This window comes from Miscanthus floridulus, chromosome 18 (genome assembly GCF_019320115.1).
Source record: "Miscanthus floridulus cultivar M001 chromosome 18, ASM1932011v1, whole genome shotgun sequence".
In the NCBI taxonomy this organism is placed as follows: Eukaryota; Viridiplantae; Streptophyta; class Magnoliopsida; order Poales; family Poaceae; genus Miscanthus; species Miscanthus floridulus.
The window spans coordinates 79,393,035-79,409,734 of NC_089597.1; positions in this window are offsets into that span (position 1 = coordinate 79,393,035).

Here is a 16,700-nt window from a genome sequence, read left to right on the forward strand (position 1 = left end):
TATCATGAAGGGTCTCGATTAACCATCAATATACAACCAAGATCGTACATGATTCAACATACATGTCACATATTACATAAAGTTCACAAATACAGTTTCATACATCAGACTACAATTAAAAGCTATTACAAACTAGGTTCAAGTAAAGTAATAGCGGAAGCAAATAAAGTTTGAAACCAACATCTCACATCATTGTTCAAATATTGTGACAGCTCAACATCACAATCCCACAAAAGCATAAGAGAGGGATTAACAAGAGATGCCTTGCCCAGGGCCCTACTCCTCGTCCATGGCAGGACATAAGCAGTTTTTACAATAGCCATGATACATCGTATTATCTACAACAATGGGAAATAAACCCTAAGTACAAGAAGGTATTCAGCTAGACTTGCCCGTCATAAACCAAAAATAAATTGACTCCAAGGATTATGCAAGGCTGTATAAGTGGAGCTAGCTTGACAACATTTTACATAAAAAGCTACCCAATTCAAGTATACAATTATAATTCGGTCATCAAGTTAATTATAGCTATTTATCTCTAGATTAGCAATTAACATGTGCCAAACATGTGGTATATCATTTAGTATCATACAGTAGTAACCATAGCTGGTATAATAATTCCATGTTCATCCGAACCATCATATTCCATAACACAGTTACTACGATGTTGGTGTGAGATAGAGTTTCTCACTATCCGGGAGAGACGGCGATTCGAATCGATTTCAACCAGCTGGGAATTTATTCCTAACATAAACCCAGACATACCTATGCTAAGGTAGTCTTATATCACCTTTGGTACAACTCAGGTCCAATTCGCGGGTTTGATCAGCGTTGCACAATCAGGGACAACCAGCTGCCAGGACGTTCAAGCCCGGCCTACCCTTGGGCTCATGTTTGGCTCCCCGCACATCCTTACTACCATCCAGAGTGCGCACTTTCACAGAACGGGGCCAACCTGAGTTGAGCTACTCGGCTTCACGGTCGAAACGAGTTATTCGACCAGCTAAGTGAGAGGCGTGCGTTCAATCTCGACAGAGTTGCCAACAATGGTACGGTCCTTAATCGGCACAGACGGAATCAGATGAGTCAACCCACACATAGACTTCACCCGGCCTCTAGTTACATTACCCCATGGTTCTGTTCTACGATAGCAAATATAGCCAACCGTGCTTCGGTATCCACCTATATCTCGTAGGTGATAGGAAATCACCCGACTTCTACCGGTCTAAACATGGCTAAACATTTATTCGATCTTGGACCTACATAGGGTTAAAGGTATATATCTGGACAAGGTAGTTCTATGCATCAAGTGTTTCCAATTCAACTCTTATAACCTAATGCATCAAACATAAAGGACTTAAGTGATATTTTGTAAAACATGGAAGACTTAGAATTCTTCGGGGCTTGCCTTTGATAAAGGAAGTTGGCATGTGATCCAAGCACTTAGGTAGGTCTTCAAGAGTTTGATCCTCTCCTTCTGAAGCTACGACCTGAGGTGCCTCCTGTTGTTCCTCTTCTTCTTCATTGAATTCCAATAGAGTTATCCCCTCGGACGATCATATATGCATGAGCAGAAAATAAGATATCGTGAATTCATATAAAATGACATGTATAATATGATATGATGTGATGAATGCATCCTCATAAGTGTTCTCAGCAGCAATGCATTAAGGTGATAACAAGTTACATTTTCTTTTACTGAGTAGGTGCATATCTCTTCTCTAGTAACTTAAACAAACACTTATGTAAATCATTTTCTGGACTACAAGACAGCAGCCACTTGTTTTGACTAGAATAGGAGTTATACACATCAAAATAATATGGTTGTGCGCACTCTGGAAAGATTATAAAATTGCTAACAAATTTCTTTTAATCATGTTAATGTGATTTAGCAAATATTTAGGTCAAACAATTCAATCTTTTAGATCTATCCAGAGAGCAAGTATTTCTAACAGTAGACTTTTGACCACCATAATTGTCAAACCATTAGTCCTATGACTATGAAAATTTAATACAGGGTATATAAGTAAGTTATCTACAACTTTGTTATTAACCATCTTTACAGAAAAGATCATTATCATCATGAAATCATCAGCACAACAGAAACTACACATGCAGTCTTTTAGTTGAATTATAATGCAATAATTAACTAGTTGCCTATAAACAAATACTTCTAAGTCTCACTAATAGTATCAACAGATTATATGCATTACACACACCACAGAAAATATCATGGTTAAGCCTAACTATTTTATTTATATTCATTTATTAATTTCCTTAGATAATAAGGTGATTTACAGAGTAAATATTTCTAGTGCTCAATAAATTCTGAGAACATTACAGTAGGCTACACATGACCCTAATATTCTACTGTACAAATTTCATGCCATTGGATAAGTGTAGCTAGCTCTACCAAAAATGACAAGTTACATATGCTTATTTTAGCAAAAATAGTTTAGCATAGTAAAAAGTGTCAAGCAATAGATTTAATATTTTTCTTACTTTCCTTATAGCATGAGAATACTGTGTAAAAATTTGAATGATCATATGTTATGTATTTTACCCCAATTAATTTCACTAGAATCTAGCAATTAATTAAGATTAAATAGGAAGACCATATTACAAGTATGTTTACTGTAGGTTTAATATTTTTCTAGCTAGAGCATGTCAACACAAGACCAGCAAAATTAGAATCACAATTTTATCACTTTCCTAGCCCAAGTTATGCATTTTACAAGATATAAACTACTTTGAAAGCACTTATCTTGCTTAATTTATTTCTCATAGAAAAATATCCTAAGCAGTAGATTTCATACTTTTATCAAATAGTATACTTCAAGATGAATCTAACAAAATTTAGTTCACCCCATTTGGATACTCCTAGCTCCAGATATGAATTTTTGAAGTTTGTATTCAAATCTATGAAAATAATTCAAAAACCAACTAAACCCTAAATGCTATGTACACTGGGTCTACTACACCCACGATGGCTGGCAGCGGGGGCCCGCAAGTCAACTTGGCCCCACTCGTTAGTGGAACCAGAACAGAGCACCAGCTTGACCGACGGCAAACTCGTCGACGGCGAGGTCTCTAGCGGTGCGTTCGGCACTAATGTGTTCCCCATCACATTCTGCATCCAGCAAGCAAGATGGTCAAACCTCTAACGACGGTTGTCTACGGCGGCGGTGCTAATGGTGGACAGCAGCGTTCCGCTCTGACGAGGCCGACATTGGCTCAATGGCTAGCGGCGTGAGTAGGACGTGACCCTATTCTAACCCTAACGAGGGAAGAGAGTGAGCGAGACGGCTCGGTGGAGCACGGCCATAGTGAGCACAAGCTCGGTGGTGCTCCGGCGAGGGCGCGGCTATGGTGAACTCGCCCTTAGGCATTTACCTTGGCTCGATTGGCACGGCTAACTAGTCGGGAAGGTGGAGGAGGTGATGGTCGAGCGCTGCGCGCGAGCAATTAGACAATGGCGTGGTGGCGGCAGCAAGCGAGCTCGGCGGAGGTGCGGCGGCCTTTCGGTTCCGCTTCGGTGAGCGTGATGAGGGCAAGAGAGTGGAAGAGAGTGAGGGCGCAAGTGAGTGGAAATGGGAAGCAGCCGACTCACTCTCCCTCTTGACACGACGACACGCGACGTGCGGCGTCTGAGCCGGTCGGCCATGACCGATGCGTGTCCGGCCGGTTTGAAAAGGCCATCAGGCCGACTGAAACGGCCCTGTTCACTAACCTTTATCTCCTAACATGTGGCTAATTAGCAAAAACAGTATTAGTGAAAATTGTAGAGCTATGTGAGATCTCCGACTTTGCTTTAGGCAGTAACATCTAATTCATCATAGTTTTGATTTAGCAAATTTTTCTAAGATTGAAAACAACATTTCATTGCTACTTGTGGGCTCTATTTGACCATGCTAGGCATTGAATTACCTCGTGGCCCTTAAATAAAGTTTGTTACCCATGATGTGAACTACAACTTTTATTTAGGTCACACAGCCATGCAATGTCATGAATATAAACATTGCTCCAATTATCATTCTAGATGTTACATGCTAGTTCAATATTCATGAATGCTACACAAGGTATTTTGGTGACCTCACAACCATCTCATGCATTGGTCACATATGATCACAAGCATAATTAAGTATATGAGCAACATCCCATGTGATAAATAGAAGGTAAATGAAATGAAACTTCATATGCTTATGCTCATGAATACTTGGATGATGCTTGTGCTAATGAAATGCAAATGCCAAATGCAATGCTTAACACTGGGTGTTACATGCTAGTTCAGTACAACAAATATCCCAATTGTTAAAATAGAATGTAGCTTTACATTAGAGCATATATGGAGTAACATAGTAAATTTCATCGATGGTTATGACCTTATTTAGTCTTTAAGTTAGCTCGGCTTTAAGTTTGACTTGTCTTGTAATGATTTTTAATGGCATGGGATATATTAGCTTCTATTTGACATGGAGCAGGAAAATATATATGAATCTCATGTACAAATATATGCTATTGCAGATTACCCACCTGTAGACCTTGTTCGAATTATCCTGTACGAGCAAACGTCATTGAGTGAAACACCCAAGAGGTAAGCATCAAGCTGATCATTTTCTTCTGCCCTCCACTTTGATTCATGGTGTAAATTGTTTAATTTTCACTAGCCACCTGTTCTTAGGGTAAAGGAGGTGCCTACAAGCATTTGAAGTTTTCTAGACATCTAAAACAATCATAGCAGCTGACATTCATAACTAAGAAGTTTTTGGTCGAAGGAACTTATGAAAGGTAAGATTTATTTAACCAGTTCGCGTTCATGAATGCCTGATTATCTTGTTCCAAGCTTCAGATGTGCCTTGTGGTTATTCCATTGTGTGATGTTGTAGTGTAAAAATATATATAAAGAAAGCCTCTACCGGAGGGCCAACACCTTCCAGCAGTCTATCCTGTTCCGAGACCTCAATCTCCGCGGCCTCTTCCACGCCGACCGCGGCCGTGTCATCTACATCCTCAGTGCTCTCATCAACTTCCTCCACTTCAGGCAGGACAGGCTCAACGTCCTCGTGCCCATCGTTCAAGAGTACGGCGCTCTTGAGGAATGACAGAAGGAGCTCAGGGCTAAGATTGCCGAGGTCTCGTTCCCATCCTCGTTCCTTACATTTTTCTGCCTTCTGTCCAGGGAAATACTCAGATTTTCTCTCCCTGTGTGTGTTTTCTTTTCTGCGTTTGCCCCCTTCCATTTTCCACCTTATACAGCTTCGGAAGACGAAAGAGGACCATCTGCTTAAGGAGCAGATGGAGGCACCCATGGTCCAGCAGCTTGAGAAGGAGGCCAATGCCCTCAAGCAGAGGCTTCATGAGTTCAACAAAGAGCAGCTGTTGCTGCGCGCTGCATCAAAAGTCCTCGACGAAAAGAAACAAGAGACACTCAGCAAGGTGCTGATTCCTGTCTTGCGTTGCATTTTTCCTTCCTTTTCATTAGAATGGTGCTTGGGCTTTTCCTTGGTATGTTTTTTATTCTTATGTTCTGTGTGATCGATGCAAAACAGAGATTTACAATGTGGGCTTGTGTTTACATATGTCAACTTTGAACCTCCTGCATATTTTGGATGCTGTCAATAATCTTGGCACTACTACCTTGCTGCCTTAAGCTACAACAGAGAGTGTGATGTTATATTGAGAATGTGACTACAGCATGGACACTATTGGAATTTGGAAGTAGTATGAGCTAGCATTGAAACTAGTTGGTAAGTCATATGCTTAAGAATTCTGTTCAGTGCCAACAAGATAACAAATTGTGTTGAAGTCAGTAGGCTTTGTTTGGCGTATAATCAGTTCCAGGCTTCTTGGTTGAAGCTAGCACAGGTAGTCTTGGATTACTTGCAGCCTGGATGAAGCCACCTTCTGTATGTTATAGGTGCTCCAGGCCAAATCAGTGTTCAAGCACTGGAAGTATGCTTACATGTTTATGAAAGCGATCTTTTACAATAATTGGAAGACATTTAGTTATTTAATCAGCCACTGAATGCTGACATTTTTTTCTTCCTAACTAATAATTGGTATTTATTAGCATCGGCTTTGCTTTGTATCATTGACCAGAACTACTCTTGTTAAGTTAAACTGGATTTTTTTGTACTCTATTCAAAGCAATACTTCATAATATTACATTCACTGCTTGTATTTTTTCCTGGCAGATCAACCAGGCTGAATTCGAGTATTTTTTTTTTCCTGATGGTGCTATCTTTTTATCAATGTTGGATCACTTTTGGATGATGGCTTTTGCTCAACAGGAAAACAATGTTTGCTTGCTGTACAACCTGATGACAATTGCTAGTTTTTGTATTCAGCTATATGCTTGTATGTTGGCTTGATGTCAACAAGCTAGTGACATGATTATATATGTACTCATTTGATATAAATGAATGAGAGTATGATTAATGTGCCCATTTGTGTATGTCATTCAAAATCTATATAATATAGTTTCAATATTGTATTGGTCCTAAATGTTTGGTCTAGTTTTAAATATATTTAGTTTATTTTTTACCTATTTAATTGAGCTCGATGGATTGTTAGTTGCTAAAAGTTCTTATTGCGATGAATTGTCGGTCGCCAAAAGCTCTAACATGTTGTTGGTTGCTAAAAGTGGGACTGTCGAACTGTCGGTCACTAAAGATCATGTCCGTCGCTGTTTACATATAACAACGGCTTCATTAGCAACTACAGGGGTCGTCGCTATAGCCTTTAGCAACTGACTGTCCATCGTTGTACACCCCTTTCAGCAACTCCAAGTCAGTCGCTATTTTAAGGTTGTGGTGTAGTGAGGTGAACGTGCTACTTTGTTAGATTTGTTTTAACATTAATGAGAATTATATACTGCCTAAGTCGTGCATGTTGCTATTATTCAGGTTCACCAAGGAGGATGACAAGAACACGCAAGGAGTGGATTACATAGAAGAGCCACGCTTAGGCCAGCCCAACATTACAGAACCGTCAAGAAGATTCAGTCATAACTTTTTATTCTCAAAACTTACGAAAGCTCATGAGGACTTGTTGGAAATCTTGTCAAGTCTGGTTTCAAGCTCGGGTGGTCTCAACTGATTTGGATTTTTCAATGTAGGGATTCGATTGGATTAGTGAAGACTGGTCAGCAAGTCAGTAATCGTCTTGATGTTCAAGTTCCCATGCAAAACTGTACCATTCTACATTATTTCATGGTGCATGCTGCACAAGGTGTAAAAGCTTATCAAGTTAGCTTTCCAACGCATCCAACGGCACGTCATTTGGAAGTCCCAAGGTGGAGATATTGCCAAAACACTAAAGACTGCGCAAAAGACCAACAACTCTGTGGGAACCCTCCAGGAATTCATTTCGTGGAACCCCTTTCACATAGTCTATCTTATCTTTTTCTTTTCGTGTTTACACCTATCTAGGAGGGTTGTTCCCAGTATAAATACCACATTGCCTCATAGCAATCTCAGACTTTTGATAATCAAACTACAGAACCCCTTTTGTTCAGCTGTGTGCTAACAAACCCTTGAGAGTGATCTCTACCCCTTTGCTCTTGTGATTTTCTTCGCTGGATTTACAAAAGCGGTGGCTTTATCTGCTCCCAATTGGTGCTCCTACTCTCTTCGAGGTTTCCTCCATTGATTGTAGGCTGTGTTGGTTGGTTCCCTGAGAGTGTGGTTGGACGAATCCTCGATTCAGGTTGCCGGTTAAAGACGGTGTTGGCTTCGAGTTTTATTTGCTAGGTTGCACTAGTTATCGCTGCTTGCAGCAAGTTATCTTGGCTTCTTTGAAGCTAGTTATCTGGTGTTCATCCTACGTATCATCAGTCCTCGCAGACTTGCTCGACGTGATCGATCGCTGGTAGTCCCTTCACAAGATCCTCTCATCCTAGCTTGTGCAACGACCGGAAGTTGAGGTGCCCGTACCGTTCATTCCAGCGCCAGGCGACGTCGCCGACATGAGCGGTGAGGCACACCGGGGCAGCGATGTTCATGTCGAGGTAGTAATGTCAGCTCGGTGAACGGTGCACCTTCGTGAGGAGTTGTCACCGTAGGTCAAAGAGGCGCAGGATGTAGGATTCGATGTCGACCTTGAACCCGTCCTCATCCATCAGGCCGATGCTGATGATGTTCGTGGTGAGACGCGGGATGTAGTAGACCCCATCAAGGCGGCGATGTTCACCGGTCTTGCAGGTGAAGAGACTGGTGCCCTTCCGTTCGATGGCGTCCACAGACCCGTCACTGAACTTGACAGTTCCAGTGACGCCGGTGTTCAGCTCAACAAAGACTAAGGATGAAAACGGTACGAAAATATCATGTACCGAACCGCATCGTTTTCTACATTTAATCCGATCGAATTCGTATTTTTGGAAAAATTCGAATTTGGTTCAAAATTTGGAACACCAAATTCGAAATCGGAACGAAAATGATTTAGACATTTTTTCAACTATTTTCTACTTTTCTACTTTTAATTCAGAATATCTCGAATTCGAAATTCAGTTTAAACCAAATTTGGCCCACTACAAGTCCAACCTTAGAAAAATTATATCTTTTTCATACAATCTCGGATGAAGATGATTTTTATATAAAAATTGTAACTCTCGACGAGATCTACAACTTTATAGTTCTTAGTTTTTTCATTTGATGTCTTGAAGATGTTCAAAAAAGTTAAACAAAGTCAGCGATATATTAATCGCGTACAAGCGCTTGTTGCCTTAAAAAATCATATCTTCCTTACATCGTGTGGAATGGAGATACTTTTTAAGAAAGTTGTAGGACTTGTTAATTATTATGTACTTATTAATTGTTATGCACTTGGTCCAACGGGTCAATATTCTGTATTGATTTTTCGTATACCGACCGTGTTCAACATAATTCCGTTCGAATTAGTTCGTTTTCGAAACTTTTGATATTCCGTAAGTTCGTGTTCGTTTTCGTGTCCGGCTTTACCGTTTTCGTTTTCGTATTCAAATGTTTGAAGTAGAAAACGGTTGAGAGATTTTCCGACCGTTTTCATCGCTAACAAAGACGTTCCGTGACCCCGTCATGTGGTTCGTCGCACCGGTATCGAGCACCAAGCGGCCAGGTCCCACGATGGCCTCCTTCTCTTCCTTGCTGTTGAGGTGGAGGAGGACCTTGTGTTCGTCGAGGTGGACCTGGGTCTACGGATCGACAGCAGGCGACGCCGGCCTTCGAACTGAAGCGGACTTGGGCGGCATGGTTACCTCAGTTTCTGCCACGATGTACATCAACGCCCCTTCTTCTTCCTCGGCCTGCGCGACGTGGGCCGCGTCCTTCTTCTTCCCGCGGTAGTCTTTGGCCCAGTGACTAGTTTTGTCGCAGTTCTTGCTGCGATCGCCGGTTGGTGGCCTCCCGCCACTAGCGTTCCCCGCGCCCGTGTTCTGGCCGTCGCGGCCATCACGCGATGAGGATCCTGCACCACCGCTCCCGCGCCCTCGGCGCTTCCCGTGGTTGCTGGAGGACGCGGAGCCGCCGAAGCTCTCCTGCTCATGGCGAGCCTTGCAACTCGCCTCCCAGTCTTCCTAGCAGAGCATATAGCACCGCATGGCGTCCATCATCTGCTTCGGCTTGGTGCGCTCCTCGAAGACGCGCAGCCTCCCGATCACCTCCTCAACTGTGATGTTGTTCAGGTCGAGGAACATCTCGAGGGAGACCACTTCCTAATTCAGCCGATCGGGCACCACCTGCAGCAACTTCTTTACTACCTCAGTGTGGGGGTATGGCCCCCAAGACATGGGCTGCGCCCTAGGGGTGGCCCGGCCCACAAGGTTAAGACGTGCACGGCGCTGCTTGGCGTGCACCGCAAGACATTGTATAGTACCAAATAGGCTACTTTACTTGTAACCCTACCTCCTCCAGAGTATATAAGGAGAGGTAGGGGTCCCCTAGTGGGGAGGATCTATCAGATCTCATTTACACACAGCAATACAATCAGACGCAGGACGTAGGTATTACGCCTTCAAGGCGGCCGAACCTGGATAAAACCTCATGTCTGTCTTGCGTCACCATCTCGTTCGTAGCTTGCGCACCTGTTTACCGATAATCTACTACCTTGAGCATACCCCTAGGTAGACTGCCGATCATATTTCGTCGACATTGGCACGCCAGGTAGGGGGTGTGCGTACTGCTCCCTAGACGAACAAGGTGGTCATCATCCCTGGTTCCATGGCTACGCCGAATGGCCTCACGTTCACCATCGGCCAGATCACCTGGACCACTGGTTCCGACAACTTCATCGCCATGACCACGGAGGAGGCGCAGATCCAATCTGCGTCGACCACTGCTTCACCAGCATCAGCTATGGCTTTGACCATGTTGGATCTAGCTCCGGCCACACCAGCATCGTCTTCAGCCACGCCGACAACCTGTCGTTCGCTTCCTCGCTACAAAGGGAGGCAGATCGACAACACCGACCTGCTCGACTCCATCAATCAGGTCAGCACCAAGCTTGCTGAAACCCTAGCTCTGGTAGATTCGATTCAAAATCAACCTACCGAGCAAGTAACCACTACCCACAACAGATCTACCCGACCAGCTCGGGCCAGTTGTCCTACACGACTCGGTACGGATCTTGTGGTCACGTCTACTCCTGAAGGGCGCTCCGTTCGTCGCCGACCAGCCCCCGCAATGGGTCTCCGACTCTCCGAGTGCGAAGCCTTGATGGAGAATTACCAGGCTCAGCCCTACGGCCTACGAAACACTACTTCCAACCACTCGTACAGGCTGCCGTTGAGGAGGTGTTCCAACAACAGCAGGCTCGTCGCATCGTCCAATCTCGAGACGCTGCATAGGAGCTTCACCACATTCATGATCCGGATCATGCTCAAGATCTCCACCAACGATCGAGTCGACTGTCCCTACACGGGGCTCTACTTCCGCAAGCCTGGCATCGGGCATTATGTTGATTCTGCCGAAGATCCAATCGATCTCAGGCTTACGACGATCGACCACACGCAAGACCTATGGCTGCACAAACGGTGCAGACAAAGTCGATCTAACTCGAACTCGTCTCGTGCACGAGCGCCAGTCAACGAAAGGACTCAACGCCTCCGGATGATTTGCCACAGTCAGAGCAGCCGTTCAACAGCGTGACCCGGTCGGCCGGATCATTCAAGCTCTAAGTCCATGGACTCTGTCGAGATTAATACCAGAAAAATATGAGTCACGGTGACATCAACAATGCGTGCTAGATCCAATCTAAAATTTGCATGAAGGAATACGTATGCATCTACATCACCACGCAAGCAAGCGCACGAAGGCTACGTCTGATCTACACCTCCATGCAAATCATGCATATGCACGTATATCATCCGTGGAGTGATTCCCCAGCGGCTGGTCGGTCGGTGTCTCCGCTTGATCTCGCACAAGCTAAGTCACACTTTAATATTTTTCTAAATATTCTCCAATGTTTGTATATCGTCATAATATTTCTCCGAGCTGTTTTCTCCTTATTTGCTCTCCAAACGATTTTCCAAACCCCTGAACAGTCCTGTTGATGCTCGGACGCCTCCAGAGATGGCTCTGTCTCTGGCTCCTCCCTACACATGCACGAGCATCTACCCTCTGCGTTATGGGTGGTCGGCAATGGCTCCTTGGTGACGCCTGTTCCTCCTACACGTGCACGGGCTCTGCGCTCGACGTTATGGACTATGGGCTAGCTAGGGCTGGAGACTCAGCTACACACTAACTGTTCGGGCAGTTTATATTAAACATAAATATATTTTTACGCCAACTGATCACCAAACTGCATACGTCGTTTCATCACCATTGCTGATTTTTCTCCGGAGTTTCTTTATTTGTACATCATGTACTACCCGTTCTACATATTTGTATTGCAGGATCGTCGTCCAGGTGATCGGACCACCTGGTGCTCGGGTTTCTCCACCGATCAACTGGTCGGACCGCTTGGTTCATGGAATCCACCGTCGACCAGTTGATCAGACTGTTTGCCGGTCACTTCTACTCAATGTTCACTTCGCCGTCGACCAGTCGACCAGAATGTTCATCGCTCGTGCTTCATCGCCACTTAGTCCTTGAGCATGAAGAATCCGAGTGCTCGAGGACTAAGTGGGCACACTTCACCGCACGGACGTCGTCAGCTACGTCGGTGCTCGGACCTCACCGCCAACGCTGGGGACTCCTCGGTGCTCGAACATTGCTGCCTACGTCGGGGACTCCTCGGTGCTCGGATCTCGCCGCCTACGCCGGGTACTCCTCGCTCCTCGATGCTTGGTCATTGCCAGCGACGCCGGGGACTCCTTGCTCCTCGGTGCTCGGAATCGCCAGCGACGTCGGGGACTCCTCGCTCCTCGGTGCTCGGTCATCGCCAGCGACGCCGGGGACTCCTCGCTCCTCGGTGCTCGGACATCACCAATGACGCTAGGGACTCCTCACTCCTCGGTGCTCGGTCATCGCCAGCGACGTCGGGGACTCCTCGCTCCTTGGTGCTCGCACCTCGCTAGCTTCGTCGGGGATTCCTCGGTGCTCGGTCATCGCCAGTGACGCCGGGGACTCCTCGGTGCTCGGACATCGCCACACGGACGTCGTCAGCTACGTCGGTGCTCGGACCTCGCCACCTACGTCGGGGACTCCTCGGTGCTCGGACATTGCCGCCTACGTCGGGGACTCCTCGGTGTTCGGACATCGCCGTCTACGCCGAGGACTCATTGATGCTCGGACATCGCCGCCTACGCCGGGGACTCCTTGGTGCTCGGACGTCGCCGCCTATGTCGGGGACTCCTCGGTGCTCGGTCATCGCCAGCGACGCCGGAGACTCCTCGCTCCTCGGTGCTCTGTCATCGCCAGCGACATCGGGGACTCCTCGCTCCTCGGTGCTCGGAATCGCCAGAGACATCGGGGACTCCTCGCTCCTCGGTGCTCTGTCATCGCCAGCGACACCAGGGACTCCTCGGTGCTCGGACATCGCCGCCTACGTCGGGGACTCCTCGCTCCTCGGTGCTCGGACATCGTCGCCTACGTCGGGGACTCCTCGGTGCCCGATCATCGCTAGCGATACTAGGGACTCCTCGCTCCTCGGTGCTCGGTCATCGCCAGCGACACCAGGGACTCCTCGCTCCTCGGTGCTCGGACATCATCGCCTATGCCGGGGACTCCTCGGTGCTCGGACATCATCGCCTACGCCGGGGACTCCTCGGTGCCTGGTCATCGCCAGCGACACCGGGGACTCCTCGATGCTCGGTCATCGCCAGCGACACCGGGGACTCCTCGCTCCTCGTTCCTCGGTGCTTGGACATCGCCGTCGATGCTGGGGACTCATCACTCCTCGGTGCTTGGATCTTGTTACATCTCGTCGGTGTGCTATCAAGCTGCTCCATGCTGTTTGGATCAGGGTGCTGATCTTGGGCAGCACGTCTGGGGTCTTGATACGCACATGTCGGACGACGTCGATAAGGTTTTAGACTTCTTTTTCTTTGACCCTGCTACAAGATTCATTCTTCATCTTCCAGTAGGCTCGGGAACTAAGTGGGCACACTTCATCTTACGGTGAATGTGCTTGTTCTCATCTCGAGGCTACGCCCGGGGACTGGCTGCCTGCTCGGCTGGCCTTCTAATTTTTGAACCTGGCACCACATGACTACATCTCCTACTGTCAAGCTCGGGGACTAGCTGTGGGGGTATGGCCCCCAAGACATGGGCTGCGCCCCCAGGGGTAGCCCGGCCCACAAGGTTAAGACATGCATGGCGCTGCTCGGCGTGCACCGCAAGACATTGTATAGTACCAAATAAGCTACTTTACTTGTAACCCTACCTCCTCCAGAGTATATAAGGAGAGGTAGGGGTCCCCTAGCGGGGAGGATCTATCAGATCTCATTTACACAGAGCAATACAATCAGACGCAGGACGTAGGTATTACGCCTTCACGGCGGCCGAACCTGGATAAAACCTCGTGTGTGTCTTGCGTCACCATCTCGTTCGTAGCTTGCGCACCTATCTGCCGATAATCTACTACCTTGAGCATACCCCTAGGTAGACTGCCAATCATATTTCGTCGACGCTCTGCGTCGGTGATGTTGTCGCCGAGGGAGCGAAGATTGTTGGCGAGGTTGATGATGCGGATGCCAAACTCATCGACGGACTCGCCTTCCTTGAAGGTGATGTTGCCGAAGTCCCGACGGAGCTGCTGCGCGCTGGCCTCACGCGCGCTCGTCCCCGATCCACATATTCTTGTCCGCGTGCCAGGCCTCCTTCACCGTGTCCTTCCTGAGGAGAGTGCTCCAGAGCTCCGAGGACACCGAGCGCAGGAGACCCGCCATCGCTTGTCGATCGTCATGGTCATCAACGTCATCGTACTCCTCCCCGACGTCGTGGCAGACGACGTCCTAGACGCCAAGCGTCTGAAAACTCACCAGCATCACCAGTGCCCATTCCAGATAGTTAGTCCGTGTGAGCATCGGCCAGGCGACGTTGGCGGACGGCCTCTCGATGATGCGCTCGATGACGCGCCATCGCTTGTCGATCGTCGTGGTCATCAACGTCGTCGCGTTCCTCCCCGACGTCGTGGCAGACGACGTCCCAGATGCCAAGCTTCTGAAAACTCACCATCATCACCAATGCCCATTCCAGATAGTTAGTCCGTGTGAGCATCGGCCACGCGACGTTGGCGGACGGCCTCTCGATGATGCGCTCCATGACGCGCCATCGCTTGTCGATCGTCGTGGTCGTCAACGTCGTCGCGTTCCTCCCCGACGTCGTGGCAGACGACGTCCCAGACGCCAAGCGTCTGAAAACTCACCATCATCACCAATGCCCATTCCAGATAGTTAGTCCGTGTGAGCATCGGCCACGCGACGTTGGCGGACGGCCTCTCGATGATGCGCTCGATGACGCGCGGCCTGGAGTCCCGGGTGCGCGATTGGCGCGAGTGAGAGTGGCCGCGACATCGTGGCGAGCACGAGGACAGAGGGCTCTTCTTCTCGCCGGAGCCATCACCAGGGAGCACCTTCTTGTTGGCCGACTGCGACATGGTGGTGGCGTGACCTGGCTCCAAAGCCAATTGTTAGGATCCCGATCACAGCGAGAGCGAGAGAGAGTCGATGAACACACGCGAACACAAGTGGAACACAGGGAAAATTTGGGCTGCAAAGTGGCAGCGTATTCTGTTGATTGAATCTGAATATAAACTAAGTACATGCAGTGTTACATGGCCAAGAATGACCGAGAGGATCACCCACCCTCATGCTTGGTCGCTGCCATCCCAGCGCCCTGGGCCGTGCCGTGGAGAGAGCGCGTCATGCGGGCCTGTGCGCGCTCAGCCTGTGGTGACCGCGCGCAGCAGCTATCCTGATCTATTTCTAACTATAAGCAGTTAGCATGCTCAGGACTTATTCAAACAGAAGACAACTAATAATTCGGGCCCAGATGGCAGATCTGACGTATTTCTAGCTTTGCACCTTCCGTCAGCCAAGGGTGGCGAAGTGGTACAACAAGTGACAGCAAGCCACGGCGGCGCCAACAGGCATGCCGATAGGTGTGCTGGGCTGCAACTAGCCTCGCCGGGGACGAGGGACCTGGTCGCCGGGGCACCGAGGTGGAAGTCTGGAACTGGAAGACGAGGGGAGGTGATGACTGATGAGGATGGTTCCGCTGCTCTGTCCTTGGAACAGGACGCTGAAAATTTTATCTGTCAACCCGACAGCTGTGACATGAAACGAGAGCAATAGAGCATTCAATCTTTTCTAGGATTCCAGTTCCCTGAGGCTGCTGATATGCAAGAAATGAAGGATTTGTAAGATTGTATGGTTCCAGGCTAGCAACCTACCCCAATCCAACCTGGTGCTGTGCCTGTACTATGTAGCCTTCCAGGATTGCTGGATGGAGTGATGAACAAAGACTAGATGTGCTTGTGTGAATTGTTCTCAGTAAGATCAGTGATCCGGATATTTGTGTGTTTTTGCATTTCAATTCCGTAGTTCTTTTTTGGAATTAAGATTGGTCCAGCACAGGGTCAAGCCAAGCTTACAAACAAGTTTTGAATTATGGATCCTCAGCCTAAATTCAGACCCCTGATTGGTTCCTCTTTATTTTACTTTGTCTCTTTTTTTGTCCCCTAAGTTGTATTTCTTTGTGTAGTTTTGTAGTTACTTGTTCACAAACCTTGCTTTCAATAAAATTTCTGTAAGATCCCGGCCCCTCCAGTTTCCTAAAAAAAAAAAACAAAATTCGTAGTTCTTTTTATAGCAGAGCAGGGATCACCTGTTTCCTGCAATATACTAGTACTATTTTCCAAGAGGATTATGCTATTTTCGTAGCAGAAGTTGTGTGGTGTTTTGGGTCAAGTTAGGTGTGAAAATTTGCATCATCTTGCGTTCAGAACTGACAGCGAAGCCGGTAATTCATCAAGAAATAAATTTAAGAGGACGACAGGCTAGTCTGAGTGTCTGTTTAGCTGGCTTTGTACCGGTGGCAGCCGGCAAAAGTAATGCAAGTACTTGTGTACTGCATCAAGTTTATAGCCACACAAGGACATCCAAGAACTTGGGCGATGCGCCTCCTGGTTGTCATAAGTGTTGTTTATTCTTAACAGTTCATATGCATGCCTGCCGGTTTTGAGATAAATGCTTGGTGCTATTTAGAAATGATCAGCAGGAGTTACCCCTACTGCTTATATATATTATAAATAGATAAAAGGACAGTGCTTATATATATATGATT